The sequence below is a fragment of the Pinus tabuliformis genome, chromosome 6, assembly GCF_031772625.1.
Source record: "Pinus tabuliformis cultivar Carrire ecotype Pingquan chromosome 6, CPIR1, whole genome shotgun sequence".
In the NCBI taxonomy this organism is placed as follows: domain Eukaryota; kingdom Viridiplantae; phylum Streptophyta; class Pinopsida; order Pinales; family Pinaceae; genus Pinus; species Pinus tabuliformis.
The window spans coordinates 1,239,478,900-1,239,490,490 of NC_142292.1; positions in this window are offsets into that span (position 1 = coordinate 1,239,478,900).

Below are 11,591 nucleotides of genomic sequence, written 5' to 3' on the forward strand. Positions count from 1 at the left end.
GACCCTCGGCCTAATGACTTATAGACCTTAAGTACAAAAAATCCCCTCATAAACATTTACCCCTCTTCACTCCCCCTCATTCCCCTCATAAAACCCCTTTTCTAAGGTTTAAACTCTATTTTCCCAAGGGAAAGCAATTACTCCCATGTAAACCCTTTTTCCTAAAAAACCCTCAAAAATTACCTTTTTAGCCTAAGTTACAATGTGTTTATGAAAAGCAAATGAATTAGATACATTACACTTAGCGCTAAAACCCATTCTCCGCCATCTTCATATTAATTTCTAACACTTATATATGTATTAAATCCCAAAAAGAAATATAAACCCTTCTCGTATATATATCAATAAAACCCTTATATTAATACCCCGCCCCGAAAGTTTGAAATATAAACTTTATGAATAAAACCTGACATAATTAATCAATTCATGGTTAATTACAAGTCAAACCATCCGCCAATAAAATCACCCCGATGCCCTTAATCCAACATAATCCGTGATTAAGTAAAACCCGCCGCTTTTAAACCCTCGTTGCCCCCCCCCCCCCCCCCCACTACCGTTCGTGTATCTTCATGAATTGACCACCTCTTGATCTTCCCCCATCAAATATAACGATCCTCATTGATTTTGCAAGGCCTTCGAAGACCAACCTTTACCCGCACGATATGGGTGGTTTCCTGTTGGGCCCCAATGCTACGTGGTGCCCAATGAGTGGAATTGGGCGACCTTCCCTCAAAATTGCCCACGCCTCATAAGTGGTGTGATGGCCCTTCAATACCGCTTCCATGCCATTTCGATAAACCGCTCGTCCGTTCATTTAATTGACTTTCGCGCCATCTTTCGAAATTTTGCCCGTTAAACCTTATAACGTGAAAACCTGTGTTTTGATGGTTTTCGCCCGTTCGACTATGTAAACCTATGAAACCCTCCAATGCCTCCCTGAACCTCTGCAACATGATTTCACCATCTCTTTTCCATCCAAAACTCTATTGCAACCCATTTCCTAGTCATCCCTATGCCAGAGAGCCATCAAGCACCCTTCATGAAGACTTGTGTTCTCTTAAATAATATTGAATTTTTTCAGGTTATCGAACTAAGATCAGATCTTGGATAAACAGTTATGATACTAGTCACAGAACTGGTTTATTCCAAGAATCAACAGAAAACCTCATTCAGAACTTGTGCTCAGAGGATGAACACAATTATACAAGGAAACAAAGAAGAAGACAACTCCACAGAGCATTGACAGTAAAAACAGAGCAACCAGACAAATAATACAATTACAAGACAAGTGAACAAAATATGCATGTACTTAACCTATATCCATTACCTGATGCTGATATACACAAAAATAAAAGAATTTATTGTTGAAATAGACAGTAAAAACCTAAAATATACAGTGAAGGTAAAAGGACACAGTAAAGAACAATCAAAGTGTATCAGGGTTAAAGAGTATCAAATTGAAGACCAAGTTAAGTAAAGCAGCTAGCATGAAGACAAACAATAGGGAAGACAGTTACAAAGCATACAGATTCATGTCAAAGTGAAGATAGATGAAAAAATAGAGCAGTAAAAGTAAACATGGAGGCAGTAAGGGTTAAACAGAGATTAAAACACTTTCACCAGCAACAATGAAGTTTATCCAAAGTAAAAGTGAAAAACAGTTGAAAGAAATTTAAGGTTAAAAGATGAAATCAGAGCATAAATGGTACATTCTTCAGAAATTTCTTGTTTAAGTCATAGTTTTGCAGAAACTATTGTGGCCAATCCAAGAAGTATTTTGAGAAAATGGAGGAGGTTTTTGTTCCTAAAAGGCCAATCTACAAAAACCTATCTCACTTTTTACACAGGTATTACCAAAAGGGAGATAAGTGCATGTCTTCATAGCCTATTTTTTGGACTGTGTAAAGTCTTGTTTTAGACATATTTTTGCAGAGAATATTGTGAACATATGGAGCTGAATTTTGGGAAATTGAGAGAGGTTATCTCAAAAACATTCTTATCTAAAATAACCTCTTTCACTTTTTACATATCTATCTTGGATTGAGATATACAAGCATATCATTGGACCCTAAGTTTGCAGAATTTCTGGGGCAGAATGCACAAAGAAGGGATGCAGTTAGTGATTGGGATGCCTCATTATCACTTAAGAGTTGCTATCAAATTCAAATTTCTCTTCTTTGTCACCATAAATCCATAAAAATAGTGCCAAATAGATTCATTAGTTTTGAGTGTCCTTTATTTAAGTTCTATTAATGTAAAACAATTTGAGATATTTGTAAAACCAATCTTGATATTTCTTCAAGATATTTCAGTTTAGAATTAGTATAAATACTTCTTCATTTGAAGTATTTTGGGTGGATTAAAATACATTTCTGTAGACATTTTATATTGAGCCAAGGAGCTTTTGTATTCAAGACTGGACTGGTTTTGCTGGATATGAAATAAAGCTGAGGACATTTCACTGGATTCTTGTGCACAGTTGGAACAAATAAGTATTATCTCTTCATGTTTAAATATTGTTTTCTCTTCATGTTATAAATATTCACGTGTCTCTTATGAAATCTGAATAGTAAACAAGGAATCATATCTCAGAATCAGCTTAAATGCTCTCTGTTTTAACTGTTTACTTCACATTGTTTTCTACTAAACTATCTTGGTCTGGGAATTCTTAATTGCTCCCTTACTTCCATAGTTTACCCCCCCTTTGGTCCACAGTAAAGGATTCTTCATTGCCCTTTACTACTGATCATCCTTCCTTTCTTCATCTTAATCCCAGTTAAGGATTCTTCATTGCCCTTTGCCCTGGTTAGGACTACTTCATCCATTTGAACCTACAGATTTGCTTTTGTTGTGCTAGCTTGCCCTGTGAACTCTTACCTTAGTGATTGATCACATCCAGTTCAACCACTCTTTGATCGACTCCATAGCCCAATGGCCTGAATACTTGTTCTACCCATTTGTTTTCTTAATTCCACCACGCAATCAAAACAAAACACCTTGAGCACTAATAACTAGCCTGAAATCTACCCAAAACAAAGTTAAATTATAAAGGGAGAGCCCTCTCTAGACTTAGGTTGGCTAGAACCCGAGTCTAAAAGATTAGGTTTGTGGTTACCTCGGAAATTTCTTTCTTTAACCTTGAGAAAATTCTGAGTGATAACAACAACAATGCACCTTATACCTCCAAGTCTGGGGATGGCCTAAAAATCGACTACTCGGATGAAGAAATGACACGTGTCATTGTGTTCTTGGAGAAAATTTGTGAAATATGCGTATAAACACGACCCCTTTTTGCCTCGGTCAAATCTACGCTCCCCTGGAATCTCAAAGATTCCTCAAGTATTCTCTTTTGAGGGTTGAATGAAAATTCGTGGCTCAAATGAAGAAACTGATTGCACCTTCGCATTTCTTGTGAAAAATTGAGTAATATGAGTACAAAGAAGGCCTTGTTTTGAAAATGTCAATTTTGGGTGTCATGGAATCTAAAATATTCCCTACAGATTCCTGCGTCAAGGTTCCACCTTCGTGGTTCTACTGTTGAATGTTTGTATCTAGAAAAATTACTACTTAGATTAGAAAACTATTTGCACCATCAAATTCTGGGCAAAGTTTCGGTTAATCTGAGTATAAAGTTGGCATATTTTTGCCACTGCAAAAAATCAGCTCCAAGGGAATCTAAAAGATTCCTCCAATATTTTATAATTCATGGTTCCACCATTGAGGTCATGGTTCCACATCTCAGCCTCTGTGCTTGTGTTATGCCTCCCACTTGTGGCTCCTCTGCGACCCTCCTGGTTGAATGGTATAGAATATGGTTTAAATATAAAATTCGCCAGCGAATTAAACAAGGCCCACGTGGGGTGCACCGACAGGCCCATGGTTAGTAGACCGTTGGGTGGGCAAAGGTCCCTGGGTGGACCCCCACCGCTCTATTTTTAACACATGGCATATGGTGGTTTCGTTACATTTGTTGTGGCAATTGTTTATATTGCGGTTTCATTGTTTTATTACAAGGTTTGGCATTATATTTGGGGATGTCGGTTGGTGGGCCGACCCTAGTCGATGTGGGTTCAACTCCCGTCAGCCTTGCACAATGCGGCATGGTCATTGGGCCATTGACCCATAATATAATTATATATATTAATATATATTTGGTGATAGGGTTGGCAGATCTGCCAGTTAGGTGGCTTGCCACCCCATCTTTTTTTTTCAAACAAATCATTCAAAAACCAGTCGACGAATTTTTAGGGTCATCGAAAAAATTAATTACGCGACAATTTTGCCAGTTTCAGTCACTGCGCAGTGCCAATTTGTCTCTAAGTTAACAACCGCGAAATATATTGAAACCTCTAATTTTAGCAGACCTCCAAATTTAGTTAGCAACCCACTAAATTTAACGGTGGGGCCAAGTTGACCAAAACTTTGACTACAAATATCTTGAGAATACGAACTTAAATTTGAATGTTGTTCACGTTGTTGGTATCAGGAAGATGAGCTCTACATTCTGGCCCTTGTTTCGACAAAATCGAAGAATATGAATTTTGATCATTTCTGGAGCCACTTGGATCATTCCTCCCCACTGAGGACCCTTTGGTCCTCCCAAAGCATGAACACTATCTGCAATATGTTGTACTCCCCTCGTCTATAGAACAAGTTCCCTAACAAGCCACACTTCATTCTGCTTCACCTTTGTACTTTGGAGCCATATGTGATGAGCCGACACCTGTACTTTATGCAAACCTATAGTACATCTTGCAAAATACATGTTCAATTACATGACCTTTCATGACCCAAACAAACCCCATGCTTGCCAAGATTTTATAACACACTCTTTGGTCAAGTTTACATCAAAATCATACAAAAACCAATACTCCAGCTATAAAAAAATACCAAAAACATCATCATGTTGCATTCATAAGTGATGACAAACACTTCATCACTTTTACAATCATTTCACAATATATGATTTATAAATGTGGCCAAACTCAACTACTCAAAAATACTACCCATCTCTTACCAAACCAGGTTGATGGGTTCTCTTCCTATATATAGATTTCTTGTTGATTTGCTTCACTAATAGATTCATTTTCAGGTTCCTTCTGGTTTTCCTTCAGTCACTACTCTGGATGGAGCTCCCAACATGTGGCTCTTTGATGTCAACTCTTGTTGCAATGACTACAAAAATTCTTCATCCTGCAGATCTGCCTAAGCTTCCCCCTACCTTGATGTGGAGAAGGGTTTTCATGTCTTGTCTTCTTCCTTGCTGCCATTCTTTTTCAGCACTTGGAAACAACATGGTTATAAAATCCACAACAAGTACATGGTTTTCTATGCCACAAGTTCTGTTCATCATTAATCTTCTTGTAATAAAAACGCACATTAGAATACCTAGACCTTTTATACTTTGCATGGTTGCCTCTGGTACGAATTTGGAGAGAAGAAATTCCGTTAGCTCTTCTTCTACAATGATCATTTTCATGGGAAGATTGTAATGTGCTTACATCGTCCTTTTTTCTCAATGGTTTCGACAATGGCTTGGATTCTTTATATGAATAACCCCTTACTTTTGTTGCCTTTAAACGCTCTCCTTCAATGTACCCCAATCCTGCAAATCGAGGCCTTTGTAAAATCTCTAATGGTTGAGTCATTCCTTGGCCATTAACACTATGTCCTCCTCCTTTATACCCCAACTTGGTAAAGAGTCTCATGCCGGTTCTTGAAATGGGTAACTCAATGCTTCCAACAAAAATGAAATCATGTGAAAATGAAACTGAAGAACTATCAACAATGTTTACCTTAGTGGTTGATTATGAAGCAGGCGATGATGGCTTTGTAAGCCTTCGTTGCACTTCATATTTTCCAAAGCCTCTTTTGTGGCTCGTAATTGAAGTTGCAAACTCTTTTTCTCCTCTTCTGCTTCTTGTAGAAGTCTCCTCAATTCAACATTCTCTGCTTGATTGCTCTCGTTGATATCTTCATTTGAAAAATGAGAAGAAGAAGAAGAAGAAGAATATTCACCCAAAGATGGAGATGGAGCATTGTCCTCTGCTCTCTTTTTCCTCTTTTTCCATTTTCTCCTCATAATCAACAAACGATATATCTACCATGTTTTCCATCCTGTAGAAGGCCTCGTAGAGATCTTTGTTATCCTCCATTTCCCTTCTTGTTGCACGCTCAATTCACAATCCCTGGCAAAAGGTTTAGACTGCTCTAATACCACTTGAATCGAGAATTTTTTGTGAATGCGTTCAAACAAAAATCCCCATTATATAGGACCTTTTACTGACACTTACATTTGCTTGTGAAATCATGAGCAATGCATGTTCTAAACAACTTCAACAAACCATCATCATGAAACAAGAAACAAATAATCATGAACAACCATAAACACAATATGATAACGAAGTTCACGCAGTGTGGCTTACGTCTTCAGGCTCGGTGTCAAGAGTGGGAAGGCCACTTGCTTAGTTGCTGCAAGAAGATGATGAGTACATGATGCAATATTTGTCAATACAAAGATGAACCCCCTTATCTGTAGTGGCATGGTCTCTCCCAGGAGACGTTTTTCTATAAGAACTCTCACTCATAAAATTTCTCCTTCAATATGACTAAATAACAATCTCTAACATAAAGTGGCATACAATGATGCTCTCACAAAGTGGCATACATGGATCTCATACTAAACTACCATCTCAACAAAAATTAAATGAACACATGGCAACAATGCACCTTATACTTCCAAGTCTGGGGATGACCTGAAAATCGACTAATCAGATGAAGAAACAACATGCACCATCGCGTTCCTAGCAACAAATCATGAAATATGAGTATAAACATGACCCCTTTCTGCCTCGGTCAAATTTGGGCTCCTAGGGTATCTCAAAGGTTCCTCAAAGATTCTCTCCTGAAGGTTGACTAAAAATTCGTGGCTCAAATGAAGAAATTGATTGTGCCATCACGTTCCTCGTGAAAAAATGAGTCGGATTAACATAAAGTTGGCTTGATTTTGAAACTGTCAATTTTGGGCCTCATGGAATCTAAAAGATTCCCTACAGATTCCTGTGTCAAGGTTCCACCTTTGTGGTTCCATTATTGAATGTCAATCTCTAGAAAAATGGCTGCTCGTAACAGAAAACCGCCCGCACCATCAGATTCTTGGTGAAATTTCGGTTAATCTGAGTATAAAGTTGGCATATTTCTGCCACTGCCAAAAATCAATGCCAAGGGAATCTAAAAGATTCCTCCAAAATTCTCTAGTTCATGGTTCCACCATTGAGGTCATGGTTCCACATCTCGGCCTCTCTTCCTATGCACGTGTCTCCCGCTCATGGCTCCTATGTGATCCTCCCATTCTAATGGTAAAGAACACGGTTTAAATATAAAATTCGCGAGCGGATTAAACAAGGCTTATGGCGTATGTTGGTTCTATTACATTTGTTGTGGCGATTGTTTATATCGCGGTTCTGTGGTTTTATTACAAAGTTTGGTATTATATTTGGGGCTGTCGATTGGTGGGTTGACCCTGGCCGGTGTGGGTTCAACTCCCACCGACCTCGCACAACATGGCATGGTCGTTGGGCCATTGACCCATAATATATTTATATATATTAATATATATTTGGTGAGAGGGTTGGTGGGTCTGCCAATCGGGTGGCTAACCACCTTTTTTTTTTTTTAAATAAATCATTCAAAAACTCGTTGATGGATTTTTAGGGTCACCGACAAAATTAAGTAGGTGACAATTTTGCTAGTTTCGACCACCACACAGTGCTAATTTGTCGCTTAGTTAACAAAAGCCAAATTTAGCCAAACCTCCAATTTTAGTGGACCTCCAAATTTAGTTAGCAACCTACTAAATTTAGCGAGTGGGGCTAAGTTTACCAAAACTTTGACTGTGAATATTGTGAGCATACGAACTTGGATTTGATTTTCGTTCACATTGTTAGTATCAGGACGAGGAGCTCTACATTTTGGTCCTAGTTTCGACGAAATCCGAAGACTTAGAATTTTGAGCCTTTTTGGAGCCACATGGATCAAAGGGAATCCCTTCACTACTCTATAGTCCCTTGATGATTTCCCGCCTCTTAATTGTCATTCTCAATAAGCACATATCAAATCATGACCCACTCTACCCAACTATAGTTCAAAGCTCTTTGAAAATGTTTGATAAGAAAAATTCATTTTTAGGGAGCCCAAAACACACCAACATCATTGAAATCCACGATTGGTACTTTTTCAAGCATATTGGGCACCCAAAACATAGTTTAACAAACCATAATGCTTCAACCATCATTATAATCGGGATTGACAACCTTCAACTCATAATTATCACGACTCAAGAACTCGTGTGTCTCTTCACTCTGTAGGTGTCTCTCTCTATTCATGAATGATTGTTTCACACCCTTTTCCATTCATGGATCTCTACTCTCTTCCATATTTTCCCATAAATGTAGTTTGTTATTGTCCAACATTTACATCAATCCCCCAAGCAATTTGTGGCTCAACTTCAAAATCTAGGAATGTACTCAACCCATTTCTTCCATTAAATTCCAAAGCACTAATGCAGCTGCAACCACAACTTCCATATTTATGAAGGTGATTATTCCAATTACCTAGTTATTCACAATCAATTGGTTCATGGGCAAGAGGGAAAAAGCTCATTTTAAAATTTTAATTTCATTACAAGGATTTGGCAAGACAATTCCTCTCAACACCCTCATTGTTTTCCCACTTGTGGTATTATAACTCTTATTAGTGCTCATATGTTCCTAGTCAGTTGCTCATTTTTTTAATTATCAAAGGAATATTTACATACATGTTATTTTTAAGCGTTCAATATGGTATTTTGCAATGACAACATTTAAATGTCAATACATGCGATAAATATCATTAACATAATTATTTACAATTTAACTCGAGGGGTTAAGATATGGATGTTATATATATGGATTACTAAATAAACTAGTGTTTTCAATCCAACCACTCCTTATACTTGTACTATGATTATGACTATTACCAATGCCACCACTATTCCCTCCAAAAAGAGGCTGGCTATTGTTTAACATCATATTATTACTAACATAATGCTATGATGGTACCTAGTGATATTTAAGATGCGCAAGGGGTATTGTTGGTGTCGGGATGGATCCACTATTAATTTAATACATCATGTCCATTATTCTTCTTAAATAGTTGGAATACAACCATCAACACATCATTAGGTTGTGCATTGTCGTTAGTATCTGCATCCATGGGTTCTTCGAAGGACTACTTGAGTGTAACCTTATTTTGTAGAGGATCTAAGCAATATGTTTGTATCCAACATCAATGAGAAATATACTTCAAGTTTGTCTTTCAAACCTCATAGATATACCTTCACAACTATTACTCCTCGTTGGACTCACATCCAACATCAACCCTCTTTCTTGCAACCATTGGCTAGCTAACTCATCCTTGTTCTTCAACTTCTTCAACCCTTGCAACCTCACCTTATTGCTTACCTTCTCATTAATCTTCTTCCATAACTTCTTGCTATGTTCCAGGATTGCATGCATCTAGTTAAACGACTACCATTTAGTATCTTCGCTCTCTTTAAGTCTTGTTTAGTTCTCCCATTATTCTTTTTGTTCTCTCTGATACTTATTCATTGAAACCATCATCAATTATCTTGACAAACCCACAACATAAGGCTTCTAAACTACCATGTTGGTTGGGTTAAAGGGTAAAAGACCCTCTTCCACTAATAACATTTTATGTGAAAGGAATCTTGTTTAACAACTTTCCTCGTGATTCTCATTTGAATTCCTCCTTATCTCTTCAATAACAATGGTATCCTTCTACCACAAACTCAACAATGTATGCTTCCATCATTGTCTTCATCCAAAAATATATAGATCAACTAATTGGGTGTTCAAACTGCCGTAATGCTACTAGATTTGGAAGGTTCCACTCATTTTTTTTTTTTTTTCAATCTATAACCTTGCATCTCCTCAAGTCGCTACATTCACTCATACAAGCTTATTAGGAACTCAACCCATAAACTATCTTATTCATTCCTTGTAGCATCTCCATACAACACCATCTCTACATTCCATCCTTGTAATGTAGCTCCATGTAAATAAACTTCGTAATCTATGCTTCAAACCAATCTTGCAGCTTTGACTTAGAGAATCTCTACCTCAACTTGTGGAAACTCTACACTCATGATTAAGTCCTATCAACAAAATTATTTGTCGGCACTAATTGATAGACTAGAATCCAAGTAGGAGTCCAACAAAAATCAATGTAGTCTAGTGTCAACATTGTCAATCCTTTGTTGAATTGGGGCTTCTGTGATCCATATCAAGTTTAAGAGAAAATCTTCGGCGAAAATCACAAGATAAATCATTTGTCGACGCGTTTCGAACCAACTAGTGTGGTTCATCGTCAGGACAAGTTGAAGAGACAGATCTAGCTTAGCATGTTAAATAGTCTGAGCAGAGCCTCCCTCGGCTATCTGGTCTAACATCTACTTTTGACTTTAGGACGAGAGTCAAAATTATTATAATTTAATGGCAATTAGTTATATTAGGTGACCAATAAAAATATAAAAATATATAAAATAATTTAAATGGTGTTAATGGTTAGTTAACAAGGTATTGAATGATAATTAAAAATTATAGGTTAATTAGTATTTAAAACGGAATAAGTTAGTAACATATAAGGTCTCACCCTTGGTACATTGCCAACACTTGTTACAGGTGGACAGTGTCCTAGATTGACGTCAATGCAACCAACCACAAATTAATTCATCAACAATCTAAGTTCACTGCATTACTCTTAGTTTCGCAACATTTAAAGTCATGTCATTGATTTATACACTAACCACAAAAGAAAATTCAAATAAACCAACCACAAATTAATTCATCAACAATCTAAGTTCACTGCATTACTCTTAGTTTCGCAACATTTAAAGTCATGTCATTGATTTTATACACTAACCACAAAAGAAAATTCAAATAATAACACATATAAGTCATCCAAATTAACAATACAAATTCACTTTATTACTTTTGCAATATTTAAAATCATGTCATTAATTTATACACTAACTAAAAAAAATTCAAACAATAACACAAAAACTTCATCCAAATTAACCGTAAAGATAAATAAATAATATTAAAAATTACTATATTATTCCATTAAAAAATAATTCATAAATACATCATTTTAAAAAAAAAACACATAACAAAACATCGATTAAACCCATAATAAAATAACAATAATATTAACCAACATGGTTCCAAAATCAAAACCCTAACCCCTCGCATTCACAAAATTGGGAATAGTTTCCCACAAGCCTGGAATTGATTAACACCATGGAAGCCATCAATGTGCCCCTCATATCACCTATGGCATACACTTGAGGTGCCCATTATTCATAGATGATGTAAATTCTCGGTTGCCCCTTGTCCATGCATGGTGTAAATTCACCTAGTCCAATCCCCATAAATTCGAAAAATCTAGGGAACAAAATAAAAAAAAAATTCTGGTGAACAAGAATGGAGTACAATGGGCTAAAATTAAGGAAGAACTCGAGATTTTGAATAAAA